Source organism: Scatophagus argus, chromosome 15, assembly GCF_020382885.2.
Source record: "Scatophagus argus isolate fScaArg1 chromosome 15, fScaArg1.pri, whole genome shotgun sequence".
In the NCBI taxonomy this organism is placed as follows: Eukaryota; Metazoa; Chordata; class Actinopteri; family Scatophagidae; genus Scatophagus; species Scatophagus argus.
In genome coordinates this window covers 17,699,120-17,716,975 of record NC_058507.1, presented here as the reverse complement: position 1 = coordinate 17,716,975, position 17,856 = coordinate 17,699,120, and the positions used below count along the sequence as shown (strand labels likewise).

General features: G+C 38.9%; 1 long non-coding RNA gene across 1 annotated transcript; it reads left to right on the top strand.

Moving 5' to 3' along the window:
- The first annotated feature begins 20 nt into the window (after positions 1–20).
- Positions 21–2,322, top strand: LOC124071655. Its single transcript, XR_006845358.1, has 3 exons — positions 21–321; positions 736–784; positions 946–2,322. It is a non-coding gene; the product is annotated as an uncharacterized LOC124071655 (long non-coding RNA).
- Positions 2,323–17,856: the final 15,534 nt, after the last annotated feature.

Below are 17,856 nucleotides of genomic sequence, written 5' to 3'. Positions count from 1 at the left end.
TTTATTCCACCATACAGAAATTTATTTTTTAACAGAAATTTGGTAATCTATGATTTTATTCGGTGGTTGTCAAGCGAATGGTTTAGTCCTGATTTGCTGTTATTTTTGCCATATTGTCTTGCTCCACGAGAGGGCAATGTTTCTCAGGAAAAAAAAAAAGACCTCAAGCCAACACACTCTGAAGCTGGTTCACACCCAGACACGACCTCTGTAGTTCACGCCCTCCTCCTCCAAATTGTACTGCAGCAATTAAATTCTATTGCACATATAAACATAAGATATAATACGTGATGGTAGACAGGTCAAAATTGTGATAACCAGGTGAGTAATAGTAAACATATAAAGTTTAATGTCTACAGGTTTGTGCAGTAATGTAGTAAATGTATAAACGAGAACATTGTGACACTTACTGTGATGCATGAATATACACTGTAATGGATAATCAGCTTATGTACAGGTAGTAAAATAGAAAGTACTGTGATGTGTACAGGTATAAACAGGAATTTCCATTTTATTTTACTTTGTACTTTTAATCCACAACAATTCAGAGGCAAATATTGTACTTGGTTGATTACATAGAGAAATATAAACAAAGTTGGTAAAATTAAATAAATTAGGGCTAGTAAGATTTATAATCTCTGAATTGTTATATAAATGATACTATGCGGTGAGTGTAATATTTTATGCTTTGCTCTTGATAAACCAAAACTTCATAATCCCCTTCTTCATCCACAGTGAAGAGCAGCAGATCAGGTGGTACAGAGAGATGAGAGCAAAGAAAATAGTAAGATGAATGATTTCTGAGCTGTAACATAATTCATATTATATGGAAAAAGATAAACTTGAATCATTGAACAAGTGATAATATATGGCTAAATGGGAGGAGCATGTGTAGCAGATCATTTTAACTTCAAGTCAGAAGCTCATACATACCGTTATCAACAGCAGCAGCTCAAGTGATGGAGTAAACATTTGCACAATCAGATGTACCTGATATCAGCTGATCAACTGCTTCATCCAGATCAGCATGAGCAGCAGGGTCAGCGTCACCAGAAGCAGGAGCGGTGTGAGGGAAAGCAGGAGTAGTGTGTGGAGCAGCATGAGGAAAGCCAGAGGATGAGCATAAAGACAAGTGTAAGGAACAGGATGCAGAACAGCAAAAGGAATGGCATATGGGACAGGGTAGGGAACAGGGACGCAAACAGGAAAAGGAAGAGAGTGACCTTACTGCTGCCACTCCATCCCACAGTGCTATGGTAAGAACTGCATTTTCAGCATTATGATTAAAGTCTCACTCTCTCTATCTCACTGTCACCATGGTTGTTTGGCCAGCCAGCCCTTTTCTGACCATCCACCTCATCAGGGTGAAATGGGTCATTGGAGGCCTTCCAGTATTAGGATATTCATTATTAAAAGACCACGAGGACCCACTTGGGTGAGTTTGGCGCAGAAGAACTTGACTGACTGCGCAGAGCCCTGACCTCAACCCCATCAAACACCTTGCGGATGAACAGGAAAGGGAGATTGTGAGCCAGGCCATTTCGTCCAACATCAGTGCCTGACCTTACAAATGCTCTACTGCATGAATGGCAAACAATTCCTATAGAAACACTCCAAATCTTGTGGAAAGCCTTCCAAAAAGAGTGGAAGCTGTTATAGCTGCAAAGGGAGACCAACTTCATATTAAAATCTATGGATTTAGAATGGTGTGTAATGGTCAGGTGTCCCAATACTTCTGTCTATTTAGTGTATCTACACTAACTGTGCTGCATCAAATGCATTACAAACATTTTGTAAAAAAAGCAGCCAACTCACTTGATGCCACATGCAATCATTAAAAGTTATGTCAAATATAGTGCGGTTCTGATACAGTTAATGTTAAGACAAGTGTTGTGGCATATTTCATTGCCAAATGCTCAGTTAAAATTTAGGGAGCTCTGACTTGGAAACAAAGAACATGCTGGCTGGAGTGCTGTGCAGATACTCTGACATTTTAGGCAGACAGTAACTGTAGCACAGGTTAAATTGCGATGAACTGATCCCAATTAAATCCATTCATATCCTCCCTGTAACGAGCATAGTGTAGCAGAGATGACATCCTGAAGAGCCAAAGTGATTCAAGTCAGATTTTGTAGTTTGATATTCCCAACTAGAGTCTCTACTCAGTGAGGGATGAACCTATTGTCTATTGCCTATCTTTAGTCTGTTCATCCCATGTTTTCCTTACAGAATTTCACTTAATAAGACTCTTCACTTTTGTGTTTTTGCTTCTGAAAACACATTTTGTTTCATATGACCACAATAAAATGTAGACGTATGTTCTGTGACAATGCATCATATTTTAATTATATTAAAATTACATTTGATATAATCATATATTGGTGAGCACAGGCTGTTCTGATGCTACTTAGGGATGAAGTTGATATGATTTTTCATGGCACTGTGTGTTCCTAAAACAACATTACATGCCTATATTCAGTGATGAAGTGTAACTAAGTACATTTACCCAAGTATTGTACTTGGGCCATTTCAGAAAAAAAATATAAATGACAAAAATGGTATAAATATTGGTTTCCTTCCATCTGATGTGGTCATTTTGCTGCAGAACATATTGAACACTGACTCCTGTCAAGCTAATAAGTCTGTACATTCTGTGTGAAGACTCTGCTTACTGCTGTAGATATTAGTTTCAAAGATAGCCCCAGTGGTATATGTGAACAACATGGGTATCCAAAAGGCAGAACCTGTTTGCACATGGTAATGCAGGTTGGGATTGTTAAAATGCAAATTCACTGTAAAAGAAAAACGGAGCTGTAGTAAGTACATACAATAAAGGAAATACAACTGTCAGTGTTTGTGTGCAGATTATGTTTACAGGCATGGACATCACAGTTTGATGTTAATATTCAACTTCATTTGTCAACATTGTATATTTTCCCAAATATTATTCATTTAAGCTGTTGTAGACAGCAAACCTGAGGCACTGTGGTTACAGTTTAGTCTCTAGTGAATGATTTTCAAATTTAATTTGGGACTGTGTGCTGTAAGAGCAGCACAGTCATTCAGTTCCACTTATCACCACAAGATAGCAGTACAATGATTCATAACAGCGCCGCCAATGAAATGAATCCTCCTGAAAACTTTTAATCACTTCTGTGCCTCCATCTCATCCATTCCTCTTTGGTCACAGTCACTGATTTCTTGACAGGGAATTACTTGGAGGAGATCAGGCGTGGAGAGAGAAAGAGAAGATGATTTTTTGTTCAGGTCAAAGTGGTTAACCACTCAAAGCATTCTGGTATAACAAAAACGAAAACAAAAAAAAACAAAAAAAACAAAACAAACAAAAAAAAAAGAACAAAAAACAGAGCATTTTAGAGATTTTATAATAAAAGTACCAGTACGTCTGATGTAAAAGTCCATCTTCTGTGACTGTGTCAGAGCCAGGAAGCCTTTTATCTTTGATGTATTAGTTAAAGTTACCTCTAATTAATTTATGTCACATCACATTTATTCCCTTTCAAGAGATGATGAAACTGCATTGTGAGAGCCTAAGTGTATGTGGACTCCAACAGCAAATCACAGGTATGATACAGAAGACAGAGATAACATTATATACAGTTTAGCACAAATAATATAATATAATAATAAATTCAATACACATAATATTCCTATGCAAGAAATGCATATATATATATATATATATATATACAGAAAGAAAAGACAAGAGGAAGAGACTCCCATGCTAGATCATAACACCTACCCATTTATAAATTTATTAGACAAAACTGGATACATGTTAAGTTACAGCTTGTCTTGAGCACCTTTGCAACTATGTTTATATTCACTCCCATGCAGAAAACAGGAAACCTTGAAGTCCATCTGCTGAATCAGTACACATCAAACTGAAAGCATGCTGCCATCTGCTGTTCAGGGACAAGGTACAAAGGAAACTTCCATCAAAGTGATCCTCCATCTACAGTTTATTTCTTATTGTCGTTTTTTTAAATGCAATTTTTTTTTCTTTCAAAATGTGTGCAATTTGTCTCAGGCTGGTTGTGGGAGGGTGTGGTTAAATAACTAAAAATGAATAAATAAATGCCATGTTGGCAAGAGGGTTCCAGGTTCGAATCCCGGTCTGGGCCCTTCTATGTGGAGTTTGCATGTTCTCCCTGTGCCTGCGTGGGTTTTCTCCGGGTTCTCCGGCTTCCTCTAACAATACCAAAAACATGCACATTAGGTTAATTGGCTACTCTAAATTGCCCCTAGGTGTGAGTGTGAGAGTGTGTGGTTGTCTGTCTTTGTGTGTTGGCCCTGCGATTGACTGGCGACCAGTCCAGGGTGAACCCCGCCTCTCGCCCGTAGTCAGCTGGGATAGGCTCCAGCTCCCCCGCGACCCTGACGGATAGAAAATGGATGGATGGATAAATGCCATGTTAATTAATATAGTCAAACTGTTAAGTATTAAATAATGAAGATATAAAATAATCATATAAAATAAATTGCACACATATACATTTTTCACTGCATGGTACACAGACATATTAATGAAGCCTTTCCTTTAATTTTCCAATCGTGATTCTGCATAAGTTGGAATATAGTAGAAGAATAAGATATTTAATGTTCAAATGACTAAACTTTGTTGTTTATTAATATGTACTCATTCAGAACCTTATCTTTTCTTTGAACCACACTGTTGTTTGGGTCAACTAACTGATGAAGGTTTGAAATTGACGTAGTATGAGTTGATTGTATACCCTTTGCTTATTTGAATCTCTGCTAATCTATTTACCTCATTTCATGATTGTTATTTCATGGTTTGGTGACTAGTGATTTTAGCTGCTGAGGCTAAAAATCTGATTAAATTTTACTGTGATATTTTCTGTAGGGTGTCATAATATTAGTTTACATCAATGCTAAGGCTGATTCATACAGCTCATATGGTTATACTGATAGTGATTTATCTATATTCATATTTTTGGTTCAGATATTATGAGTGTAGCATTTTGAAGGTTTAGTTAGTAATTGGTAATTATGTTTAGCATGTTAATGATTTTGTAATCAATCATGTATTCATATATATTCCATATAATCTTTTGTATTCATTTATGTGATACTTGGTGCATTCCACTACCCTTTTGAGTGTTTCAAAATGATAATCAATATTGGTTTTCAGGCTTGCCCCTCATGTGATCAGAAAAATGATGTATCTCAACCTATTCAGGCTCATGAACAGCTGAGACTTTTTGATGATGCCCCTTTTCATACCCAAATATGATACTATCACCTGTTACCAATAAGCCTGTTTACCTGTACAAGGTTCCAAACAGGTGTTTTGTGATCAGTACACAACTTTCCCTGTCTTAAGTTGCTACTGCCCCAAGTTATTTGAAACACTGGCGTCAGAATCAAAATGAATATATATTTACAAAAAGGAAAAAAATAAAATTTATCACTTTCAACATTAATATATTATCTTTGGACTGTATGCAATTGGATAAACTCACAATCTGTTTTATTTAGGTTCTACACAGTGTCCCAACTTGCCAGCTAACTAGCTATGCTGGATATCTATTCTACCATTCCATAGCTATGACTGTATATCCTTAGCAGGGTTTCCGGTTGCTGGATCCCATCCCAGGTGACAACGGGTGAATGGCAGGTTACACTCTGGACAGGTTGCCAGTTCATCAGAATGTTGAAACATAAAGACAAACAACCACTCATGCTCAAATTCACAAGTACGGACAATTTAGTATCATCAGTTAACCTAAATTTCATGTCTTTGGACTGTGGAGGAAGCACTAACACTGCTGACATAAGTGAATGGACCAGCTTGGTAATGCTGCTCATGCTGACAACCGGTGAAAAATAAATCATGACGTCAGTGGTTGATCTATAGCTATGTTCAGTGTGCCTTGAAAAAAAGGTAACCCAGTAAAAGAAAAGTTGGTCCCAAGGTGTTTAATTGTTCCATCTGTGCATTCAATCAGACTGCAAAGTTTGTTAATGGTTAGTGAGGTCATCAGCCAGGAGCTCTGGCTTCCTCCTGGAATGTCCTTGAACAGCAAGATACTTAATCCCACTTGCTGGCTGATCCTGCGCCATAACCAGAGGGCAAAATACACTTTCCCTCTTTAAAAATTAAAGTACACCGCATCAAATGAAGCTTAATGTTTTTGAATACTAATGTGAAGATGGGACGTGCCAAAACTATCAATCTCCACCATCCAATTGTGTGATAATCTGTTTTATTTCCACCTGCAGATGCTGATGGCAGCTGCTACGGCTCTCGTGCTGATACCTTAATGATGCTTCACACGTTACTCTGTGGTTAAGCTAAGTGCTTCCCTCCGTTGATGAATTTGTGTCTGTAAAAATGAGAACAACGGAATGTTGATTGCGAGCAAGTGTAAGTGATGAAAATTGAGTGACTGCAGAGGCAACAAGAAAAAGAAAATTTCAAATTCCAGTTGTGGTTTCCATTAACAAGAGCCTTTACCAGTCTGCCTCTTTTGTTGCAGCCTGATAATCAATGACATCCTTGCAAACTCTATCTCGCAGCTCTGATTGCTTGCAGACGCGTTGGTGTCTCCCTATGAATACTCATCAGCTTCCAAGCTTTCACCACACAGGCACTGGTCTGTATTCTTTCCCCTGCACTATGCTGTCATGGGGACTATTTTTTAATGCTCAGATGCCACCATAACAACACCTTAACAAGACATTTCTTTTGGACATTTTGCTTTTGTATGCTCACTCTTAAATAAGAACATTTTCTTCTTACATATACATAGAGCTAATTTTCCTGTTCCACAATTTTCAATTAGAACATGAAGAGAACATACTGAGCAGTAATTTGGCAGATGCATTCAAACATCTCTCAGTTTCAGTCACTGTGAACCTCAGCAGTGTAGGCTATTTGCTGCAGGTCCACTGCAAGACAGTGGGTGGTGGTAGAGCTCTATGGTAGATAGATAGATAGATAGATCGATCGATAGATAGATAGATAGACAGACAGACAGATAGATAGATGTATAGATAGATAGATAGATAGATAGATAGATAGATAATATTCTGTTTCTAAGCTGCAGGTTAAGTCACTGAAGATGGGGTGAATAAAGATGACTGACTGGAAAAAGTTAGACGAGTGAGAAAGAAGTCCTTGAAGGTCATCAAGAACTTCAGAGAGGAAGATGGCCATTCTCAAGAAGAGACTGACTCATGGGAAGACCCTTCACTGGCCCATCTACTGAAAGCACTGCAGGGCTGGGTGGAGATGCTTGACAGGTATCTGGCCATCAAGCCAAGTGTCCTGTTAAAGCTTGTCACAACCAAAAGCAAGGATAACAAAATGCACTGCTGCTGCTGGTAACGAGAATATACAGTGTACAGTTCCCTAAAGCTCCAGGATTTCATGTGGACAGTGTACAATAGGTTCCAAATATTTGAGCAGAAAGGGTGATATCAAAAATGTGGAACTTGTGGCTGTGACAAAGAAATATGAGTGGAGGAAAAGAGTGTATTATGATGTGGACTCCATGTTCATGGAATGTGAGCTGTATAACCAATGCACCAAGCATGCTTAACCGATTTTATTGAAAAAAACAAATCAAACCAACCAACCAATCAACCAAACAAAGAAACAAACAACATAACAAAAGGTACATACAATACAAATTAGAGTTACATGCAAATATTTCACTTCCATATGTCCAGGATGTCTGGACACATCTTTGCCTTTAAAGTAAGACTATGGCTTCACCATACAGTGTCCTTTCTGGGAATAAGAAAGGGGACGATAGTGAAAAATGCTGTGAGTGCAAATGGAGCCCATCTGTGCTCGGTTTATTACCCACGAGGAATGATTTGCCAATTTACTTTAACCACTTATGGTGGCACGCTATTGCTGTAGTGATGCGATGTGCAGTACATGTGGGGATTTACTTCCCAGCATTTGATTAATGTGTTACATGGGTTTATATGTGTGTGGGTATCAAAGGATGTTGTTACTGAGATGCTATGCTTATGATCCGCCCGGCCAGGCATTCATCACAAAACCAGAACATCTTGTTTATTAAGGAGGCTGTCTGTAGAGACTCTTCTCAGAGAACACAGCTGTAGCTGCTTGTTCAGTGGAAATTTCAACAGTCAGTCCTCAAACCTTGGCATATTTTTTTCCTGATTGTATGTATTTGTAAAATGATAGATCTTTCAAATGTCACCAACAAAGAAGAAAAAGGAATTTGTTCTTTTGTTGCGCTGGAGAGAAGAGCAGTACTGAAAGATTTCCTGACAGTCTGGCTTCTCTCTCATGCTGCTGAATCCCATAGCACAGGTATGTTTAGCCTTGGCTCTGTGGATAGCAGCGTTGGTCTGCTGGTCGGTCAGTCCGCCACTTTGGTCCAGACTGAAATATCTTAACAACTACTGGAACAACAATCGCAAATTTTATACAAATTTTTATTTTCCTCAGAGGATGAATCTTGCTGATTTGGTGACTCCCTGTCTTTCTCTCAGGAACTACCATATGATGTTTACTTTTGGTGAAATAGCTGTCGTGTTGGATGTTCAATACAACACAGAATAAAGTACAGGAGGCAGCTAAATGCACACAGGTGTCTCAGAGTTTCCAGTGAGCGTGTTAATTTTTTGACCAACAGCACAGTGATAACCTGGTTAGTTCACAGTGACACTTTGATTAACTGCAGATCTAAAACAAAGGTACCCCATTTTTAAAATGTGTTAAAAATAATTAAGCATCCAACTTAACAAACTACAAAAGAAACCAGGCATCATTAGTGAATCTGAAAAGAAAAAGTTAACTTGGCTTAACTTCAGTGAAGATTTTTCAATACAAGTCTTGTGTTGAGCACACTGAGGCAGTAACCAGGCTTTGAATGGGGGGAAGGACAGATGGACACATTGGCTGTCTCAGAAATGTTTGTGCTGCCATGCAACAAAGTACACTCTGGTGTAAAATCTCAATGTAATTTATTCCATGGGAGAACACAACTTCCCCGCACAGTGTCAACAAAGGAACAACAGAACAAGCTTCAGAGCGAACATCACCTTCTTTTTCAGCCTTCAGGGACGAGTGTTGGTTTTTCACATACAAATTCACATCTTTGGAAGCAAGTTTAAGGAATTTTAGAATGCAAGACTGGGCACCATTCAAGTGAAATATCAGATATTTTACAGATTCTGAATGAAGATTATCTTTTTTATTTCAAATAAGAAGTGTAAGTGTTACACAGTACAATAATCCCAAAAAATGATAACACAAACTGTGACACACAGTTTGTGACATTTTGCTTTTGAGAGTGGGCATCAATATAGATCTTATTGTTGCTGTTTTTATGGAACTGAGTCCCAAGGGCTCTGTGCATGCCACTCAAGTTCTTCCACACTAAACTCATCCAACCATGTCTTTATGGACCTTTGCTTTGTGCACTGGGACACAGTCATGCTGGAATAGAAAAGGGTCTTCCCCAAACTGTTGCCACAAAGTTGGAAGCATAGCATTGACCAAAATGTCTTGGTATGCTGAAGCATTAAGATTTCCCTTCACTGGAAGTAAAGGGCCCAACCCCTGAAAAACAGCCCAATACAAACATGTTTGTCTATGTAGTGTATGTTGCATCTTTCTTATACTCAAATCAAATTATACCACTTTACCTTATAAAACGTTTGTCCACAGAGGCCACCAGAATCTACATAAAAGAAAGTTTCTTGTAGTTGCTTTACCTTTGAAATTCATATTGCACTTCATTCCAGCTGAGTGCCATTGTTTCATCATTATTATATATATATTATATACTAAATGTTGTTTGCACTGCTGCCATGTCCTGCGTTAATACAATATCTGCATCAAATTTCCTGCCATCAGTTGCCATGTTATCGTCTACAAGCACACCTGAAAAGGCAATAAAACCCCTTTAATTCAAAAGCCTGTAATACCCACATTTCATTGGACTGTCTAAAGCCCAAGCCAACAATAAGCACAGCAATAAAGCTGAAACTGGACTGAGAATGTATGAACGCACATGCTGCAAATACTTATACCTGTCATCTCCGTGGTGAGTAAGCCGCTTGAGCAGAGTCCGCATGGTCTTAAGCTGCCGGCACACACAACTAACAACAAAAAGCTGACTTGAAAAAACAAGGGTTGTGCACATGCTGTTGTGACTATAAACAATAATATACAACTGCCAAGTTATGAAAGCATCGAGTTTTTGTAATCAAACAGGTACAAATTGCCTTTACCCTTTTCCTGTGTAGTGTAACAGATTAGTTGTGTTGTGTTGCTTGAAGTCAGTGGCGGAGTACAACTTCCTTTCACTCCTCAACAGAGAAACAAGGACCTGAGCTTTCTGTAAAACGAACAGGGTAGCATCCTGTAGGAATCACCTTTGGAAGATGGTACCAAGCTTACCGTCCAGTACCCTGCTGCTGTAGGACTTCTGTTATGTTTTCCAGATTAAATTGTCCAAGTTTACACTGGCATCTCCTTTCCCCAGTTTTCCCCCAGTTCAGTTAGCTCTCTGAGACCACATGAGCAGTAATTTCTGGCAGATGAAGCCCTTTAATAAGTACTAAGAGAAAAGAGAGAAAGACAGACAGACAGGATCATGAAAGAGAGTATCTATGAGCAGTGTAAAGTAATATCACAGAATATCTCATGGTGGTGAATTAGTAATCTAATTGACAGAGCAAGTAGGGGAAGGAGAGGAACAGATGATAGACATTTGAAGCGCATAAAATACCACACATTTCTGTGATATTTCTAGCTTACTTAAATCAAATATAGTAACCCGTAGTTTATATGATGCATAATTCTTTCGAGTCAATAAATGGGAGAGAGAGATTTTCTGTGTGCACGTTTGTGTGTCAGCAGGCTGTGGGATTCGGATTTCATGTGGATGTAACAAGATTGATTTCAGCGTCTCATCAGAGGAGATTAGCTGTTAATGTGCGTTTACCGGCAGGCCTGTGTAATGGGTGCATCACCACACCTTAATGTTTCATTTATGCTTTATGCAGCTGCAAGATTCGCGAGTGTCTGCATGGCTAAAGTGATGTCACACCATGAGACAGGCTCCTTCGAAGTTTTTGTCTGTCGGTGCACATCCGTGAAGAGAAATCTGCAAGGAGTATTAGCTGTGCAAAAAGCATGTTGTTATTCATAAACATAAATATGTTAAAACTAGCTTTGAGGATACTTTGAGGATATCTAAAAATATGTTACCTCCTATAGCCTGTAGCCTATAGCTTGCCATTTCAGACAACTGTACATAATTGACATAAATGACAGTGCTAACAAGCTGATGTTTAGCAGTTACAATGCTCATGTTCACTTCACATATTCCCAAACGCCACCTTTTAATTTTGCAGATTTTTGGCTATTAAGATTTTTGGAAATTAAGAATTTTGACCTGGTCGGGGGGGGGGTTGTCTGTACCAACTCTCATGACAATCTATCACGGTGTTGAGTAGAAAAGTCAGTTGTTTAAAACCAATATGTTATGTTGATGTTATGTTGAACAAAAAGGCAAAATATTCAAGCGCATAAAAGAAAACTTGAATGACAAAACTCAGAATTCACCCTGCAGGGACTACAGGTATATGCACCAAATGTCATGTCTATGCATGCAGTTATTACATAAAAAACAAAAATGTCAACCAATGTCAATCAAGTCATTCACTCATGGGGAAGGTCTGTACGAACTTTCATGACAATCCATCCAATAGGTCATATATTTCAGTCAACAGCAATGTGGTGTGGAGCCACACTGCAAGTGTAGCTAACAATATTCCTTCATAAATAACAGCCTCCAAAATTTAGACACATAAATGTTTGTCAAAACGTCCATTAAAAAACTCTGGTCTCACTGTGTCCACTACTATAAACTAAGTTACAAGCACATGTGCACGTTATTGTTACGAAATATAACTCTTTTGTAAAGGCTCCATATAACACTTTCAAACATCAATGTCAAGTTGTCTTGGAAGCTTTACTGTCTGTGGTGGAGATAACAACCAACTATGATTTCACTTTTGTATTGTTAGGATTCATCTCAAAATTAAGGTGACATTTCTAATACAAAATGTGTAAATGATTACATTTTGCTCTAAACAGGAAGATAGGACTTCTGCTCTGTCTCTCTCCTTGGCAGTTGTTTTGAATGGATTCCAGTTCATGTCATGCTGAAACTCACAACAAATGTGTCACAAATATAAGAGTTCACATTCAGCTGTCATTGTGACAGTTGCCTGCTCCAGACACGTATGATTTTCCCCTTCAGCCAGTAAGTGTTGTAGAGAAGCTTGACTGCTAATACATCTCTAAAAGCAACCTGCCAGCACCCACTTACTAGCTGTGAAAGGTGCAGTACACACAGTGTTTGATGGGCAGTTCACCGGAGACTGACTTTTCATCACCTGTTCAGGTAGTGGACACCTCACGCATGTAAGATATTTCTAATGATACAAGGTGTCTTATGGGCCCTCACGTACAAAACAAACTGCACAGTGAAATTATTCTTCTCAACTGTCATTCATACAAAAAAAATTGCCATTAGGACATCAGTGACAACAGACTCAGTGGTAAGCTAATTTGAGACTAAATTATAAGAGAGTAGCATCATTCCTCTTACCAAACTCTCAGCAAGAAAGCGAATAAACATTTTTCAGAGAAAGTTGAATAATTCTTTTACCTTTTACCTACTACCTACTGTACACATTCATGCAAGCAGCACTTGTTTTCCTCTTGCGTGCCATAAACTGGGGTTGAGTAAAACATAAAACAAAAGAGGCCTGATAATTTACGTAAAGACTTGATCAAATTGTGTGTGTTGTCAGCTCCTTCAGCAATGAAAATGAACAGAAACAAACAGGACCCTAACAGCTCCACTGATGTCTGTATGAGGAGTTTTGAGGCATTATAATGTTATATGATTTTCATCTTCATTAGGCATTGAGCTAGATTTGTGATCAATGCGCTAATGGTCACATCTAAAAACTAAACTCATACACTTGTATACAAAAGAAGTAAACATACACATATTTCATTTGTTTTTAAAAAAGCCTTTGGAGTGTTTTTGGTAAGAGGACTTTCATTACACAGCTCTCCCTGGCACAATGTCAGCTGCAGTAAAAATTATAGCATAATAAAATCAACCTATGTGAGAAACGGCAGTGGGAAAAAATCAGTGCTAAAAGAACAGATGTTTTCACTCATTGGCGATAAAACAGGGCGTGCATGGGGAGCTGTCTTTCCGGAAGACATCTTCTCACCAGTCAATGAATTAGTGGGTCAGTTTGGCTCCTCTGCCCAATCAGAATCAGAATCAGAATTCCATGGTCCATGCGGTCATGAGAAGGGCAGATAACTAAATAAATAAAACAAAACCTTTTAAAACCAAAGTTACAAAGTGCTTTACGGGATACAGGAAAAACATCATGCACCATACATCCATCCATTTTCTATACCGCTTATCTGTCAGGGTCGCAGGGGAGCTGGAGCCTATCCCAGCTGACTACAGGCAAGAGGCGGGGTACACCCTGGACTGGTCGCCAGTCAATCGCAGGGCCAACACACAAAGACAAACAACCACACACTCTCACACTCACACCTAGAGGCAATTTAGAGTAGCCAATTAACTACTATCCTAGCCAATTAACCTAATGTGCAAACTCCACATAGAAGGGCCCAGACCAGGATTCGAACCTGGAACCCTCTTGCTATGAGGCGACAGTGCTAACCACTGCACCACCATGCCGCCTCATGCACATACAAATAAACAATATACATATTTAATATATATATATATATATATAAACATAAACAATATACGTAAAATAAGTACAAAAAAATATTTCAGTTTCATTATTTACAGTCAGGAAAGCAAGTTGGTAATAATCATTTTTAAGGTGTTTCTTCTACAGCTGTTTACCGACTTAGTAGATCTAACAGAAGGACAAGCCTTAATAGCAAAGGCAAAGTCAACCTTAGCATTACGAAGAACACAGGGTATAATTATCAGTAATCTTGTGCTGTTTCTTATCATGATGTTCATTTCTGGTCTCTTGGCTATGATTCTTGTGAAAAGAAACATTATTTGTTATTATATCAAGAAACACTGACTCTTGACTACTGTGTACTTCTATAATTTGACTGGTATTCATTTTGTCACTGCTCTCAAACTTTTTCTTTTGTCATGCCACCTAAAAAAAACATACCCGCCACCTTCCTCCTACTCATGATAACACTTGCAGTGAATAAAACTTTAATCAACAGTCTGTCAAATGAAAGTCAAATCTTGAACTCAAAACTCAGAATTCACTGGTGTCCAGGATGATGCACTAAACAGATGACAAAATGACACCTCTGCACAGTGGCGGTTCTACATTGAATTACTCCCTGGGCGATACCCACTTCGAGCCCCCCCGCGGACAAAAAGAAATGACACAAAATTTTGGACAAACAGCCCTATTTTATTATATCATTATAAGTGAAACAGATACTTCTCAATTGCACAAGTCCTTAAATAGAACATTTGAAAAATCACACTTAAGAGAGTCCAGTTATTCAACTATTGCAGGAAACAAAAGACAATTAACACAATTCTGCACAAAACTGTGTAAGTTATCAGAATTTAAAAAAATAAACTCTATATACATAAATGTGGCAAAAAATACATACAATCAGATATATAAAACAAACATCCATCCATCCATTTTCTATACCTGTCTAACACACAGCTTCAGTGCGCGGCACCTTCTCAGCAAACAAGTGCGCTTGCAGCTGCAGGGGGCGCCAATTTGCAGATTTTCCACAAAGCGATAGGCTGCGCAGATTTTTTTTTTTTACGGGCTCATGCCGCCCCACCCTTGTGTCATGAAGTAATGCTGCCCGGGTGGCTGCCCACTACTGCCTCTGCACACGCATGCTGAAACTTGGGGCTCAAGAAAAACAGAGGTTCAGCAGTTCTTTCAGGAGTTTCACTTTTGGCAGTCTTGTGGTCGCTGAATCAGCTGGTTTTCAGCCGAGCACGAGCCCGGTGCATTCAGTCAGGGTGTTGAGGGTGCAAATTTTTTATCTTTCTTAAGGTCTTTCTTTCTGCTTTAGATATAGGATCGGTGATGATTTAGTGTAAATGGACCTGCAGGTTCCCATAGTGGCCATGGCATGTCAAACCATGGCCACTTGCTCAGTCTAAGTTACTATAATTTCGTATATCAGCATTCACCTTGAAAAAGACAAACTAGTGAATTTCTGTTTCCAGGAGGCAGGGTTGGCATGACATGCAGTATGTTTCACTGATGTCTTCTGCGTCAGCAATGCAACAGATAAATACACTATGATTCCCAAGAGATACTGTTAAGTTCTTTTAAGATTAGGATCCCAAAGCAGAGATATGCACACTGGCGAGTGGGAACAGAAGGTTCTTTTAATCACTCTACAAACAAAATCCAGAACAAAAGCAGGCTGAGGAGGCAGGGAGTCAGCAGGAAGAAATCTTCAGCAGCATAACACAGGAGAATTTCTATTCCGGTAACACAGGTGAACAGCATGCAGCAGTAGCGCGTAGAATAATCCAGCAGCAAGCAGGAGTGCAGGCTGGGCTTTTAAAGTGAAGAGAATAGGCTGATAGAACTCAGGTGTGCCTCTGCTACCAAACAGAGGAGCCAGCCACACCCCCTGCCACACACAGGCTGTGCAAAAAGAACAGAAAAAGGAGGGGGAACAGAGAGAGCACAAGGAGAAAAACACAACAAAAAGCATACAAAGCCAAACCATAACACAGACAATAGTCTGCAATAGTGTGTTCTCCCACCTGCTTGTGCGGCAACAAATAATGTCATGAACACCATTTGGTGACCTCATCCCAATGAGCATCATACCTCATACCCAAAATCTGATTTGGTACAAAGCCAGAAACGAAGGCCCTTTCATAACTATCACCGCCAATTTGTAGCATTGCCTCTCTGCGTGGAAATCAGTCCCAGATCTTATCAAAGTTTCTGAAAATAATAAAAGTTCTACCCTGGTCTTTGCTGGATTTGGGGAAGTGACGTGAGATGTATTTGTCAAACTCACTGATTATTCCTCATCTTAACTTTAACTTTTGAAATGAATATATGGACTGAAAATGCACAAATGGATTTAAGCTAAGCAGATAAACTTGAAGCTTGATGTTAAATTGACTTAGATCTCATTTTTGACATCTTACTTACTATTTGTCCAGGACATGTTTTAGACTGAGTATTTAAACATGATATTCTGTATATAGCCACAAAGTCCCTATTTATGACTCATTTTACAAGAATCTTGTTTTAAAACAAAATAAATACAATGTAGGTTGAAGCCACCATTTTTAGAGCCAATGTTTGGAGCTTGAATAGCCACATAACTGCAGTTGATGTAAGCAGCTGTGATTTCGGATAGCAAAACTGAGTTCTTGGCTGGAAACGAAAAGCTTGCTTCAGGACAATTCAGATTCCTGCTTGCAGATCCATTCACATCTTTCATAATATTTGTTGTCTTGAATGTTGAATGAATTGAGACTGAATAGCTGTAACTAAGCACAGACTGGTCATCTCAGTGAAACAGTCTGAAGACATGTTCATTATCCTATGTCAGACAGGAATTATATCACAAGTGAAGGCTTTCCCCCATGACAATCTTAGAGGAAAATAAAATCAGTTTAATTTTTAATGAGACAGTCATAAAAGTTTCATTTTAATAGCCTGTCGTTCATACTTAAATGTTTTTGATGTAGGTGGAATACTTTGGAGTACTCTCTAAATGATTTCAGTTTGACAACTTTTCAGGGATCAAGAATTTAATAAAACTACTTATTATGGAGATGCTCAGGGCAGGGTTCATTACAGTTTTAAATGGACCTCTGCCAATTGTCAGGAATCAGTAAATCAGATACATGCACAGTTTGTGTGTGTGTGTCCTCTTTGATAAAGCTTATAGTTAGGGCTGGCCTACCATTATTGTTACTACTATTGTTATCAAAATCACCATAATACCTTCTGTATACTTCATTGTCATTATCATTATCTACATTTCCGGTACTTCTGGCATTATTACTGCTGCTATGCATCTCTGCTTGTGTGCTCCTTCTCTCACACCCCACCCCTCTCTCCCTCTTTCTCCTTGTCTGTTTCTCTCTCTCTCTCTCTCTCTCTCTCTCTCTCTCTCTCTCTCTCTCTCTCTCTCTCTCTCTCTCAGCCCAACCGGTCAAGGCAGATGGCCGCCCATCTTGAGCCGGGGTCTGCTCCGAGGTTTCTGCCTTCTAAAAGGCAGTTTTTCCTCGTCACTGTCGCCAAGTGCTTGCTCAAGGGGGAAGTTGGGCTCTCTCTATTTTACAATTTAATTAAAGAGTTTGGTCTAGACCTGCTCAAATTGGAAAATGTCATGAGATGACTTTTGTTGTGAATTGGCGCTATATAAATAAACTGAATTGAATTGAATTGAATTGGATTGTGTGTGTGTGTGTGTGTATGTGTGTGTGTGTTTGCAGGGCTGTGAAGCATGCAGGACCATACATGAAATAAAGCTTTGATTTTTAAGATACACAGCTTGAGTGACATTGAGATTGGGAAGATGCAGTTTAGGGGTGAGAGTGAGGAATGAAAGGGGAGGAACAAGGGATTCAGGAATGAAGAAAAAAAGAAAAATGGGAGGACAAACGAGGTGATGGGAGACTGAATGGACTGGGGCAGAATGGAAAGATAAGTGAGGGGAGGAGAAGAATTTGGCAGAAACTGGGGCGAAATGGGAAAAAGAGTGAAAGACAAACAGAAACAACATTAAACTCAAACAACAAGAAGTCTGTCAGG